The following is a 15,620-nucleotide window of genomic DNA, read 5'->3' as shown; positions in this document are numbered from 1 at the left end:
AGAATCGCATTTCTTTAAGGTATCCTATTTCTCTTATAGGGCGGAACGAAATCATTATTTGATTTATTGAAGCAAAAATGTGTAGCGAACTGGAACTTAGTATAATTGTAAGTATTGAAACCTCTACTATTAAAACTATTTTTTGGTTTCGTTCTGCTGTTATTTCTTGCTTGAATAAGTTATCATATCGGGTTCGATTGCTATGTTTTTCAGTTTTGGAATGATCAAAAGTAATTTAAATCCTGATCGTTAAATTGAGTGTAAGTACAGCAATAAGAGTTATTGGAAAACAGTTAGGTATTTATAGTGTGTAATTAATCAGTTACATTCAAAGCCAGAAAAAGACACGTTCGTATCATCATGTTAAGTTACTATTCTAACTAATAGCACCAATATTAGCTTTCATAGTCTGAAAGCCAGGATAAAATTAAATTTCCCACCGCAGTAGCGAGGCTGGATTTTCTTTGCTTTTTACACTGAGCCAGTCTTTTCCAGTTTTTCGTATTTACCTAGCTCTTTGCTCATTACTTGGACAAAGGACTGCGGACGTTAATTAAAGAGATTCAGCTAGCTCACTTCATAGTATGCATATTTGTGTGATAGTTATTGGGATAGAATTATGCTAATATTTTGTACGAGATGTGCTATTAGAATATGTAAGTTTTAAGGGATATTAATAAATATTTTTAGATTTTTTCCTGTTGATATAGAAAACTGTATTTATTGGTAACCATTTTTCCGTGATCATTTAATTGTTTTTAGCCTATCGTCATCCATAATTAATTATTTCAAAGTTAATGAATATAATAACTTAAAAAGTCTAATAAGTAGATAGGTATACCACCGCTTTATCTCAGCAAAAGTACCAATAACATCTTCAATTCACATATCAACAGCTGTGTCGATCCCATAAAGATTTTTAACAGGTTAAAGAATCGTAGGGAACAGAGCCAATAACATTTATTTTTATTGGATACCAGTGTTTATATTGCTTATATAAGTTACAGTCGGAGCCCCCGATTAGAGCGGAGCCCCTGGGACTCAAGCTCGTTCACCTGGCCCATTGGACTCGTTCATACACCAATCTATTTTATTTTTCCTCCCCTAACAACTATCAGCGCTTTGATGTTCAGAATCGTTAATATTATTGAGCCAGTCTCGATTTTCCGATACGTCAAAATAAATTCATTTTATATGAGGGATTTGCTTTATCCCGGGTAGAGTAATAACAACAATATTACGTAATAACACGAGCTAATAACTTATAAAGAATTTATGACTTCATGGAACTGAATAAATGCGAAGGATGCGAAATAAATTGTAAGTATCTCTCGAGCTGCGGTCCTAGTTCGTAGTTGAAGTATCTCAGCGAGGCTGTAGGTACCGATCTAAATAAAGATGAGAAAATAAGAATAAAAGTCATAAGGCATCTGGGTCAAGACCAAAGCCGTTGGATAAGATAAGTGGCTTCGTAATGTCCGAAACAAATGGCGAAATAATTACATTTTTCGTTAAATTCCGAGAATTGTTATCGCACAGAAAGTAAAATAAACTTTTATGCCCCGAACATTAAGTACACATTCACATAAATTGAAATGGGGCTGATACCGTGCATTAACAGAACTCATTTTATTCATTTTCTTGAAGTGAATTCCTTTTTATGATTGAGTCGTAGACTATTGATGGCGGTGTGTTACGAGAGACTTACCATAAATTTAACGCTAATGCAAGCAGGAGGGTAGTAAAACATTCGAGGCGGTATCAGTTGACAAAGGTCCGAGTTTACGACCAGCGTGGTGACCCTGAGTTTCCGTCCGCCGCGCGCCGGAACACGACCAACAGGAAAGTCACCACTGAAAGTGATTCCCGCTGAGATACGCCACTGTTTTGTCGACGAATTTTTTGTTCATGTCATCTTACTGTAGCTTTTGTATATAAAAAAAAAAACTTTTTGAAGTCAGTCAGTTAGAAGTTCTGGTTAGAGAGATAAGATAAAAGTGTGTTTAGAAACAAATTTTGAAGGTCATGAAACATTTAAACCTCGACATTATTTTAATGATGTTAGCCTTAACTTTCCATCGGAAAATAACGAAATAAAGTGTAAAGACACACTTAGAGAAGTGGGCTTCAGTAAGTAAACGGTAATAAACTTGCCTTTAACTTTGTTTAAACTCGCTAGCGCTATTCTCTCTTAATCGGTACTCGAAGTTTGTTCGGAGCGATAAAACACGACATAAAATCGGTACGAATCGATTAGCTTGATCGTTGATATTTCCTCCGTCCGTCCTCTTTATATCTTCAATGTTTATAGCAGATGTTTATGAATCACGACGGATAATTTAGTGTCGCAAAATGTATTTACTTGTTATAAAATTATACCAGGTTAATCTAATTTCAGGGCCATTAATGTCTAGACGGTATTCGCTAAATTATTCGCATGTATTTGGGTAGTTGTGACGTCATTGTGTGGACTATTCTTAGATACGTGTGGCATTATCGTAACCTAATCGGTGTTAGTTGAACTGTGAATGTTCAGAACAATTTTTCTGCGCGCGTGAACAATCTGATCATGCGGTGTTGGACTTTATGTTGTAACTACGTATAAGTAGTAAGTACGTGAGTTTCTTGCAAATTGTGTGTAGCAATAAATTTGCACTAGAATTCCTAATGTCTGTCTGTAAGTTCTTCGCGAATTTTAAATGGTACTTATTGATTTTTGTTGCGTTTGTATGTTTTTGGCACTGGTAACACGGTGGCGACATGGCGATACGTCTTGTATAGTAATTTACTATTGACAAATACATTCAAAGGTGATTAAACTGTCACACATACATATTACAACGATTAACTAAACTGCATAATGTAATACTTATCTAAAAAAAAATTGAACCGCTTTTCGACTGGTACCTAAACGTATTCAAACAAACAAAAATCTTCTCTATTCCTTGAATAATACAGTTTTTATTAAAACAAGACAGACAGAAAGAATAAAGTCAGCACCATAATTGATACATCAGTATCACTTTAGGCTCAAATCACTTGATCTTAGCGGTGACAGCTTGGACCGGTGCCAAATGAATCGGCCGAGGGTTATGTTCGAAAGTATTACAAAACAATTCACACTTTTGTAGAGATTCAGTCAGACTTTCATACTTAAGCATTATAGTTAGTTAGTTTTTGTTAGTTAGAACTGTATCCGTACGACAACAGGGATGATGACAGTGTATGAAAATTCAAAATCTATTTAATCCGTCAGTTCGGTAATGAAAAAATAAAAAATATACATATTTGGTTTGTTTTCTCATATAAGATAACAAATTAGTTAAAACAAATCAAAGTTTAGGAGTGGGAGCAAATATACGTTATTTCACGTATAAAACGTACCTGAATATTTAAATTCAATAATTTATGTCTTTGAAATAAAAGAAAATACAAATTACGTGTCCAATGTATTAAAATAAATGTACAAGACTTACAATACATTACAATAATTAACTATCAGTGAACGTCTATAAGGAAACGAAACGGTTACGTCCTTTAAATTGACAGTGGCGCCATCTGCAATTAAAGATTTTCATGATTTTCTGTAGGAATGCGATAATTTTGGACCATTAAAAGTAAACTGGTCGATGTCTCATACTTGAAGTCTTAAGGAAATAATAACAAACACGTTCTAATATAATGTATTATGGATTAAGATTGCCGAGTTAGTGGCACATCAGGGTGATATTATTGGCTACTAATTATACTGATCGTTGGATATTATTTTGGTACATATTATTCTTATCTCTTTCTATTAATGTTTGCGCGCCCACTTCCATGGTGGAATTAAATTGGTTCAGTGATATATACACATTTATATATATTTTCTTTGCGTGGGAATATCATAGTTGTTTATCTTTAGGAATGCTTTCGTTTAGGGAGTAAGTGGGTAATAAATCTAAAAGTTTTTTTGTATGAAAAACATAAATCTATTGTTGTAATTATATTAATTGATGAAATGGGTTCTGAACTTTGACTTTAGTGAATTATGTTATAGGGTGATACTCGTATGAAGTATATAAAAGAAGGATGAAACTTCTTAGAAATAAACTTTGAATGTTTCGGGTAAGTATTAAGTAGGGCTTTTTGATCACTTTTAACCGACTGTGTTCAAGAATGTATAGCGAAGACAGCAGTTATTATATGCTTAAATGAGACAAACATTTTGATGTTAGCCGAGCAGGAGCGTTAAATAAAGCTTTTGTGAACAATCTTCAAGAAGGGCAAATATTTTTGACTTTCGCTGTATGAGAAAAATACTACATGCCGCACACAGAGACATTTAATGATCACTTATTCTTTAGTTGTGATTTTGTTTGCTGAGAACTGGTTTAAGTAACCATTAAATGAGTCTGAGTACGGTGGTAAGTCCTCTTAATATCGTATACAAATTCTAGCCATTTTAGTTTTTGTATCACACTGTGCGTATGATTAGTGTTCGAAACGAGTGTCCTAGTCTCCTTGGGCAATAGCCAAGAGTTGAGGGAAAGGTTGAAATATTAATGACCATGCTAAGTAGCTATTGCTACAGGCTTGGGTTGTTGAGTAAACAGTCGGAATATTAAAGGGAAAGGAAAGTGGGATGTTTTTTATAAGGTAACCCGTGGTATTGATAGATTTCCACGGTCATTTGATAATACAAAATCATGTCTTTTATGCCATGAAGGAGTTTATAGTCAAATACTCAAACGTGTCTCAATTTTAAGACGGTCTCGAGAATAGTTCTGTCCCTACAATTTTTATGTAAGCGATAGAGATAGCACGAATTTTAAATTGAGTAGCCTTTCAGTAATTAGAGATGCATGTTTAAATTTTATCATCCATTTTGCATTAGTTTTTATTTTTAGGTCATTTTAGATCGACCACTAACAGATTAATTGTGAAAATAGAAAGAGTTATAATGAAAATTTGGTACCTATAGAAGATAGAATAAATATGTGTTTAATTAGCTATCGAATATAGAATAAATACGTATGTCGAGTGCGATTTTGGATGGTGTCAAACACATGGTCAGCCAACAAACTGACACGCAATAAAGTATGTTACTATGTAAATGACACTACAATAAGTTGGTACATAACAACGGTATTTCACCGGCGATGTAATTGAAAAGCGTTTTAATTACGAACCAGTTAAATTATGTTGTTCATAAAATATGCACTTTGCCACCGACAGTTAATTGTGAGTACTCGACGATCCACTTATGAATGTTATTTAATAGTACTGTACCTATGTATATCGTGGCTTATATACCGATTATGGGATAGTAGTGTATTTTTGTTATTAGGAAAAACGCAATAGTCAACTATTTTACTGTCTAGATTTCGTAGTTTTAAGGATGGTATGGTTTTTTACGATTTATGGGTCGACTTTTGGCCGCTATCTCGCCTGATGGTAAGTAAGTGATGATGCGGCCTAAGATGGAGCACGTCTGCCCATAAGCAACCTATTCACTTTGGATTGAAAGACACCCAAGTTATACTCATCAGGAAACACAGACTCTGGTAAAGAATTCCACTCCCTAGCAGTTCGCACAAGTAAGCTTGAAGGGAAGCGCTTCAAACTTGGTTTATGAATGTTATTCTGGGATTTCAGCAAAATATAAACTCTTACATAAATAAATACAAAAAGCACTGAGTCTAAGGAATAAATATTGCAATTAAAGCAATAAAATTACAGGTACACTTTAGAAATTATCTAAATTGAGGATATCTTTCTAAGATAACAAGTTAAGTGGAAAGTGAGTGATTTATTTATAATATTTATTCATATTTACAAATAAATTTATCTTATTTGACAGCTAGAGTTCTGTTGAGAAGGTCCCTGAGGATGTTGAGAGCATTTGAGTTGACGCTACAGGAAATCTTATAATTATATCACGTTCGGTCACGAGATGGCTGAGTTTCTTCAATTTGTCTGTGATTATAATATTCCAAGAAGGCGTGCTATTTGTGTGCAGGAAAGTAATTAAAGTGTACATGTTGAGAGCTAAAAATTCATTTAACAATGGAGTCAATAGAAAATATTTTGCATTGTTTTAATCTGTAAGAGATAGTGTGTTAAAATTAATGTATTTAAACTTACAAAACGTTTGAAATTAATTTTGTAAATAGGCTACAAAAGAACACTTTTACACGTCATAATTATTATATAAAAATATCTAGTTGTGATCGGCATTTCTTAACGGACTACTCTGAGTAATGCCGAAACAAACGTAGAGCTAGGACATTGTCTCTTTTAAAGTCCAGACAAAATTTTAAAAAGTGATGTGTGAGAATCAAGCATTTGGTTTATATAATACCTTACGATTTTGTCCCAAGTGATTCACTATGAGTTAAATATACATACTTGAAGCGTAACTTGACAAAATCATTACCCTTCCTTTGTCGCCACGAGGGGAAGTGATCGGTTTCGGAGATCTCATTCCTGGAAGGCAAATTCCTTCAGAAGTGTTTATTACATCCTCATTTTGCTGGTATTGTCGTCAGTTCTGTTTGATCCCCGTAGAAAATGCGCTTAGACTACACTGGATGCATTAATACTTCTTCTTGGTTCTTCTTCATTGTTGAAGATCTACAAAGGTTCATTGTCTGTGATACCGTCTTGCACTCGTTCGGTTTTTGGCTTTTGTCAGAGTTGTTGCAATTGTAATAGAAACCAATGACTGAACAATTGGTGCGGTTGTTGGGCAACCGGCTGCCACATAACGTGTAGTGGGTTCGATGATCCACGAATTGTTGTTTCGGGCCTGGGTATCATGTGCATGTGAACTTGTATGTTTATAAACGAACCCACGACACATTTTAGGCGGAGATAATCCTAGAGTGGGGCACCGTTTAAAAAATGTGTTAAATTAAACAAAAAAATGTACCTACACACATTTTTTGTTTAATTTAATGTCGAAGAAATCATACTATTGTCGAGATGACACATAATAATTTACCTAAGTGGAAATTGATACGATTTTACTATCCTCAAACACCTACACATTTCAAAGGCTTTTTCCCAAATTATAAATTGAATATTAAAGAATCCAATAAAAATATAGGTCGCCTATAAAATGTCTTGTTAGGATCGGATTAAGACAATTCTTTGTCGATGTGAAATAAGAGTTGCGTAGTTCTTTTGAACAGAAGTTCTTTACAAAAGGGAAAATAAATTTCTTGCGTCGTCTCATTATTTACTTCGCAGTCGCTTATTTGTATTGCTATAACGTTGACAGCTTGCTTTGTTCGTATAATGGCTGCTGGCACGATTGTGAGATGTGTGGTGAAGGGTTCATATTAGGACTAAGGGTGTTTATTCTTTTGGTTGAAGATTTTTTGCAAGAAAGACAACTTGCTTGCAAAAGTTATGAATCGAATTGAATGTTCATAAGTGACAAAAAAGACATTTTCAATAGCTCTCGATTTTACTTTCCTTAAAATGCCATATAGGTAATTCAGATAATTAAGAAATTATGGTCAGTTATGTATATTTTTTCATAAGCTCTTTGAAAATGGAATAGTTTACTTGTCTTTAGTAGTGTTTTCTCCATGTGAGAAAAGATGGCCGTAGCCACTTATAGGCTGATGATAATGGATGTAAGATTTCACAAACATAAAATCTTATATAAGCCATTTGAAAACCCGGAGCTGCGGACTACCTAGTGGGTTTACCGGGGCTCCGGCTGGAAAAGCAGGAGTAGGAACGGGGTGGTTTTTAGTCAGTAAGAGTCTGACACTCCCTCTCGCCTCGCCCAAGGTGGGAAAAGTCATTGGATGATTTTCCCCCCTTAAAAAAACCGATCCAAGTTATAGCACACACAAATAGCAGTACAACAATGATAACTATTAAGACATTTGACACAATATACACGTATCAAAGTATTATGTTTCGAATCTTACAAGGAAAAGCCGTAGTAATGTCGGTGGGCTTTGAACTCGATACGTTATTGTTCAGCGAGGCTTCAGGCGGTATTACAGGGAACATTGTGTCGTATCGTTTGCGCTTTGTCTAACGCCTCACTACGATTTACTTACAAATATGAAAATGATCGCGATTTTCTTTTATTGCTTGTTATTGGTACTTGTATTAATATAATTTCTGAATGTTATTTTATCGTGGATTGTAACGTAATTTTTATTGCTAACTTGAATAGTAATTATTAGTATTTTTAATGGTTGTATGAATAGGAAACATTTTTTGTATGTTGATTAAAGAGTAGAATCTATTTGAATACCACTTCTACTCGTTTTGCGGGTATAGTAAGAGCCAGTTTAGTGACTATACATTTGATAGAGAAGAAGCAGTCTTGTGTACACTGATAAACCTGACCTTTTCATCACTAAGGAAAATTCTGTGGACCATCACGAACTGTTGATTATAATACTGATGACGATTAAGTTTAGCATCTCATTACTTAATGTTATGTAGCATTCTGTTCGCGGCTTCCTTGCGTTCCCTTTGTATGTCCAAATTTCATAAAAATCCATTCAGTACTGTCAGCATAATTGACAGACAAACATCCAAACAAATAAACTTTCGCATTTATAATATTAGTATGTTGTAAATGGATTAAGATTTTACTCTATAGTGTTGAATTTAGAATTATGTTCAATTTCTTAAATGTACGAGTATTCCCAACGTAATTCTGTCTCAACCGTTGATTTGGGATTGAAAGATAAACGTAGAGTTAAACAAAGTTACGTGGCACTAGTGTTGTGCTGTCCCGGGAATACTACGGAATTCTAGATGATGTCAATGTTAACATTGAAATCAGGTTACAGTATTAGATAAATATGGAACATTGTTAGTATGTTTTTATAATTTTAAGCAATCCTATTTTAAAAAAACATCGTGAAGAAACCTGAGCTTATAATTTCTAATTATAAATTTGAAATTGCCAATCTGCATTAAGCAAGCCTGGTGATAAATGCTGAAAATTTTCTCCGTGCGGGAAGAGGCCTTTGGTCAGCAGTGGCCACTTATAGGCGATGATGATAATCCTACTTTTTGAAGAAACTTTTGGTCACTTAAAAATATAATGTTAAGTGACATAATCTGTAGACGTAGTTAACTTGTTAGAAAGTCTTTAGGTACGTATTATTAAGTACTTGTTACGTGTAATCAATATGGAATGAATTTGCTTGACTGCGGTACATTCCTAGGATAAGTACTAGGTCAACGATGCACTTAATCAAGTATGTAGGCTAAAATTAAATTTAATTAAAGTAAAATCCCGGCAGTATCCCGGAGAAATGATGGGCCGACGGAGAAGAATCTTCGTATTCACTGAGTCGCCCTAATTCCTCACAATATATCTTACTTCATTTGAATAGCCGCGAGCCTCATTACTCAACCGAATTTAAAAGAAAAATGAAGACGCCAGCACGTGTAACTACACCAAACTGTACAAAAACTCAACTTTATTCCAAAACACTAAGGTCGAAATTCTATTAAAGGAATTTGACAAATTAGTGTAGCTTCATATGAAGTTTGTAACAAAAACACAGAGACGTTGATAAGTTGTTTTGTATAAAACATCTCATTACAATGTTTATAAATAATCATTCAAAGATAAAGGAGCAGAAAATTAACTTTCACTTACACGGGAATTGGCAATTTTTCCTTGAACGAATGTCGTTTGTTTTACAAAGATTTTTCTTATTGATCGTTGAACACGGAAATGTGCTTGTTATCCTTATTGTTTAAGAGTGTTGTGTTGTACTGGAAGTAACTGAGATTTTAATGAGTGATACACAATTAAAAACATTTTCATGATCACCTGCGTATAAAATGCACAGTTTGCGCACTGGTTGGGTGACCAGCTGTTGTGCGACGTGTCACGGGTTCGATTCCCACGCCGACTAAAAAGTGATAATGGCATTTTCTAAGTAAAATTACTATTATTAGCCCGGAATCAGGAAGTTCGGCGGTGTTTCACCCGTGCCTCGGAAAGCACGTAAAGCCTTTGGTCTGTCATGCCATCGGGAAGAGAGTGAGGAAACAGAGAGTGTACCTGTATTGGCTCACACACTTGTGCACTTTAATATTTGTGGATGTCGTCACGGAGCCCTTTGCTGCATTTTACCTCAGCGTGCTCACCACTACAGACCTTGGTTATAGTTAAGTAAATTATAATTTTTCTTACCCATAAAAAGCAATAAAAAGTCCTCATAGTGGTTACGCGGCTAGCTCGTAGCCGGAAAATGTGAAAAGAGGCTAACGTAAGTCCGGACTGAGGGAAGAGGAATCACTTCCTGCCACAATCAAATTGCTTCCTGCCCTCATCATACCTACATTATGTAGGTACTTCTGTAGTTGAAAAAAGGAAATTTCTCATAAACTATACTCATTCATCATGTACGTGTGTATATACGTAGGTGTTGGTTCTAAGTTTCAATTGAGAGTATGGCAATGTTATATATTTAAGAATTGTGTAGGTAATTTTTGTACACTTTAGAATTTTCTTATTTTCGATCGAAGGATTTAACGAAAAAAATAATAAGAAACCTATTATCAGCTGAGGTGATGACAGACCTAATAGTACATAAGTATATTAAATGTGATAACTTTTAGTTCAAAATTCTAAGTCGGCCAAAAATTGCCTGAATAAAAATCAAACATAACATCAAACCATCACCTTGTTACTTAACACAGTTGTAACAACAGCTTAAAAAACTCCGTTATTTCTCTACGGAAAATGGTGTGAAAGAGAGAAAAATAAAACAACAAAAGGAGAGGGAAGCTGCTTCGTAAGTTTTAGTGAAAGATTCAGTGATACTAATGGAGCGTGACGAGCAATTTGCACGGCCGTGTTTGTGTAATCGTTAGTTCCGATTCTTTGTGAGAAAACTTGTGAAAAGCAGTTTTTTCTTACCATGAATTGAATATGTTTATTTCTTGTTCACGCATGCATGTGATTAGTTTCTGAATGTATTGGTTTGTTTGTTTGTTTGAAGTGTTAGGTTTTCTGTGTGGTGAAAGTTCAGAATATTTTTTACTATTTGAAACTTTCATCATAATCATCATCATCATATGCCACTGCTGACCAAAGGCCTCTTCTCACACGGAGAAGGTTTGAGCATTAATCACCACGCTTGCTCAATGCGGATTGGCGATTTCAAACTTATAATTAGAAATTATAGGTTTTCTCATGATGTTTTCATTCAACGTTTGTCAGTGGTGTTTTAATAATCTTAGAAAGTACGGTACGCATATATAACTCGGATAAAGTCACATTGGTATTTGCTGTTAGTGGGTTTTGAACTCGTACTTTCATAGATGAGAAGCGAACGTTTTATCGCCTCCAGGCTACCACGGCATTTTGATCATAGGCACATATGTACCTATTATTCAAAATCAATGCTAAATTTAGTCTAATCACTTATTGACTTCCAGATCTCCCGATTGAAAACTGTTGTACGACCTACGACCATTGTTACGTCGTTTTTCCAAGATAAATACATATCCACTTTAATAGATAAATCATATGGATCAAAATTAAAAGATTATTTACTGAAATATTTATAAGAAAACGTTTTATGAACGAAAATAAATCGAAAGTAAATTAATTTTATTTATTGGTACGTAATAGCACCTACCAATGAGAAACAATTTCGGTTAAATGAGATTAAACTGAAATATGTGCCTATTAATTATCTCAAAGTAACTAAATCTCTGGCTGAATGCCAAATACTGGATTCTGATTCAGATTTGCAAAAATATTCACGAACGGAAATGCATGAATTCTTTCATCGTTATTTAACGACATTAGTTATGTGCATCGATTTTAAATAAAATTTAAAAACTCTGAAAATGATACCTATTTTCCACTTATACTTTTGAAACTTGTCGTACCAAAGTGATTGTGATGAAATTTTGATATTTTTATAAATGTGGTCGCATAAACTACCTACCTTTAAATAGGAAAATAAAAAATAATGTTCAAATATCCTATGGGAAAAGGTCCAATAAGTACCATTTTTTCTTTTTTTTGATGGTGGAAAATCATCTAATGAGATCTTCCCTCCCGCCTTGGGTAAGGCGGTAGGGAGTGTCAGACTCTTACTGACTAAAGACCACCCCGTTCGTTTTTCAGCCATAGGTCTAAAGGAAGAAATTCCAATAAGAATATGTACTACCTTTGTACTTCAATTTTATATATTATCTGTGTCCATTGTGTTGTAGGTGTGTACATAAGGCCCAGTAGGGCTGATGCCTGATCCGGAGCTGCGGACTACCTAGCGGGTTTACCGAGGCTCTGGCTCGAAAAGCAGGAGTAGGAACGGGGTGGTTTCTAGTCAGTAAGAGTCTGACACTCCCTCTCGCCTCGCCTAAGGCAAGAGAAGTAATTGGATGATTATCCCCCTTACTTTATTCGATTTACTTTGTATTATAATTGTGTGTGTACATGAAATAATAAATTAATCTGTAACTGTAATATTAATTTGAGAGAAGCCATGTTCAAAGCTAGTATGAAATAATGCTTCTACATAGGTAAGTAATTTCGAAGGTAATCGGCTTTATGATATGGTAAACCGATTAAGGTTGCATCCAATGCTTCGCAACATTAATTAATTTAATTACTCTCGTATTTATTTACATATGCTTAACAAAATAGTTTTATAATATTAATAGGAGAACCATTACGTATCGGGTGATTACTGCCATGGTTATTTAATTTATTTTAAGCTTAAATAAACATGTAGCTAAAGTTTCAGTACCAATCTATACAATTTTACTTTATCTGGGTTTTAAAAGGCCCCGGTACCCTTAGTACGAGTTTGCTTTACGTTGAACGAATATGAAAATTGAAAGGAAAGTGCGTTCGGTACTCTGATTGGCCGGTGCGAATGAACTAACCAATCAGAGCGTCGAACACTCTCGTTTCGATCTCGTTAAACTTAGAACAAACTTTTACTAAGCTTTCTGAGCTTGTTTCAGTGTTTTTTAACATAGTAGGTATTTAGATGGTAAATATAAACCTTATTTAGCATGCTTTTGGTACAAAAATAAACAAAAAAGTATTTTTTGTTTTAGCGCCTCACGCTTTTCCCGCACGTTCAAATATTGTAGTTTACACTTGAGTCCAGAAATAGAGATAGCTGGAACGATGTATAATTATTTATTTTACTTTAACGTACATTTATAAAAGCGTGTTTTTCTAGTTATTCATTTTGAAATGATCTAACTTACATAACTTCTGTGAACTTTGCTGGAAATTCATACACTCACATATCCTGAACATTTTTATATCGCAAAGATGCATTTTTATAGCGATATTAAATTAGTTATTCATTTAAATCATTTCAATATCAATTAATTTCAAGAGAAGCTAGGTTTGGGGACATATGGTTACCCCTTAAGACATCAGATTGATACCATAACTGATGGAAAGTGGGTATACTATGGCTAAATCTCCGTTTAATCCTTTGGTGAATAACATATCGCGTCTCCCATGTTGTGTTAGGTAAAACCATGTATTTCATTTACATATAACATAGCCCATGGCTTTATTCGGATAAACTAAGGACATGTTATATTATTAATCGGGTTATAAACTATTCAATACTCAATACTCGTATGTACTCAACCCTCTATTTATTGCTTTCAACAATGTTCTTGGCACAGGTGTAAGTACCTTGTAGGCTTTAAAAGTAGATGTAGTTGTGTTTATGACTCCAGAGCTGCGGACTGCCTAGCAAGTTACCGGAGCTCCGGCTTGAAAAGCAGGAGTAGGAACGGGGTGGTTTTTGGTCAGTAAGAGTCTGACATTCCCTCTCACCTCACCCAAGGCGGAAGAAGTCTTAGGATGATTATCTCTCCTTAAAAATAAAGGTGTTTATGTCTGCCTCGTTAGTTGAGTAGTAGCGAGTGCGGAGGGTATTGAGTTCTTTTCCCTCATTAATAGAGTTTGAAGTTTCGCTATGCCTACATAATATAACGTTTAGTTCAATATATATTTATATGAATAATTATATTTATAATTATATATATCAATGGTAATCATAGTTTCACTACTATAACGAAAGTAATAATTATAAACCTAACAAACATATGGACCGAATATACATAAATATAAATTATCTTCTTTTATGTATGTATTTCATTTTATACATCATCATAATCCTATTTTACTTAATCAATTGTATTGGCTTGTAATTGGTTATCGCTTGACTTGTTTATTAGTGCGTTGCTTTGATTGCACGGTCTATTAGTATTTGCGTTCGTGCTAAATTGAGCATCTGCCTTCTCTCTGCCATATTACTAGAATCTAATAATCCTTATTTGAAAGCAGTATCTAAGTTATTGTTTAAGGAAGTTATAAGACTTCGTCATTTTAAATCAAACTGAAAAATTCAATCGCCTGTTTTAAGAGTTCACTATTTTTCTTCAGTCTTGATGGCGAATGGACGAAATGTTTTAAAAGAAATTTAAACAATGGACTCGACTTAAAATATAGCTCACGTTCCTCGACTTTTACGATATTGTGTGTATTGTAGAGTGAATCACGTTTCGGGGGGTGAACAAAGAGTCACGCGACGTAAATACTTGTGGAGAAATAAAAACAAAAATATATAACGCTATAGAATTTTTAGGAGCACACAACTCATTCAAGCCGAGAACAGTAAAAAAGCATTTAGCTAAATTGGTTTTTCGATTTCCAAATCAATAAAAATCACTTGATGGACAGCAAATATCGCAGCAAAATGGTTATAACTGTCTTGCTGGCTTAGAGGATTAGGCGTATTATAATTTCTGATTATAAGTTCGAAATCATCAATCCTCATTGAGTAAGTGTGATTATAATAATTCTTTACTTAGTGAGAAGAGGCCTATTCTCAGTAGTGGCACTTATATGTCGATAAATTACGCTAAGAATAGGGGTTCAATAAATGTCATTGCCTCTATAATTTCAAGACTTTCAAGTTCGTATTTATTTTGACCTTGAGGATGCTTTTCCACCCGAGATGTGCTACGTTGCTGTGGATGCGTTTGGCTTCCACCAACCATTATTCATTGGTACACATAGCATACCACTGGTGGAAACTGACTCAGCTAAGCAAATTTTTAAATGGAAAGATGCGTGCGTCTGCAATGGATGACTTCCCTACTATCGATACATCACATACTCGAGCTGCACATCTTCCTCACACAGCTCAGTGGAAACGGTCACATAGTTTCACAGCTCAGCTATTACATCTTCGTAGCGTAGCTACATAGCACATCTCTGGAGAAAAACTCCCTTAAACCTTTATAATTTAAGATTTTAACGTTCGTATTTAGTCTGACCTTTATACTTTTAAACGCCCTATAAATGCTACGTAGGCTACCTAGACCCCAGCACACAAATAAAGCCGGCAACAGATAATCCGGCAGGTGATCGGGTTTTGAATAATTTGATTCCGTATTCACGGAACGGTTCCGTCCGTCACAGGAGCGCTCATAATTAAGACGAACAACGGACACGGCGCGTGCGACGAATACATTTGTACAGGATTATGGTAATAGACATAGATTCTCTTCTATGTATATTGCGTTTTTTTTTCTGTGTGTGGAAAATATTTATGATGTTTTCATCGGTTAGTTGTTTA

This window comes from Spodoptera frugiperda, chromosome 5 (assembly GCF_023101765.2).
Source record: "Spodoptera frugiperda isolate SF20-4 chromosome 5, AGI-APGP_CSIRO_Sfru_2.0, whole genome shotgun sequence".
Classification (NCBI taxonomy): Eukaryota; Metazoa; Arthropoda; class Insecta; order Lepidoptera; family Noctuidae; genus Spodoptera; species Spodoptera frugiperda.
This window is presented reverse-complemented; position numbering follows the sequence as displayed.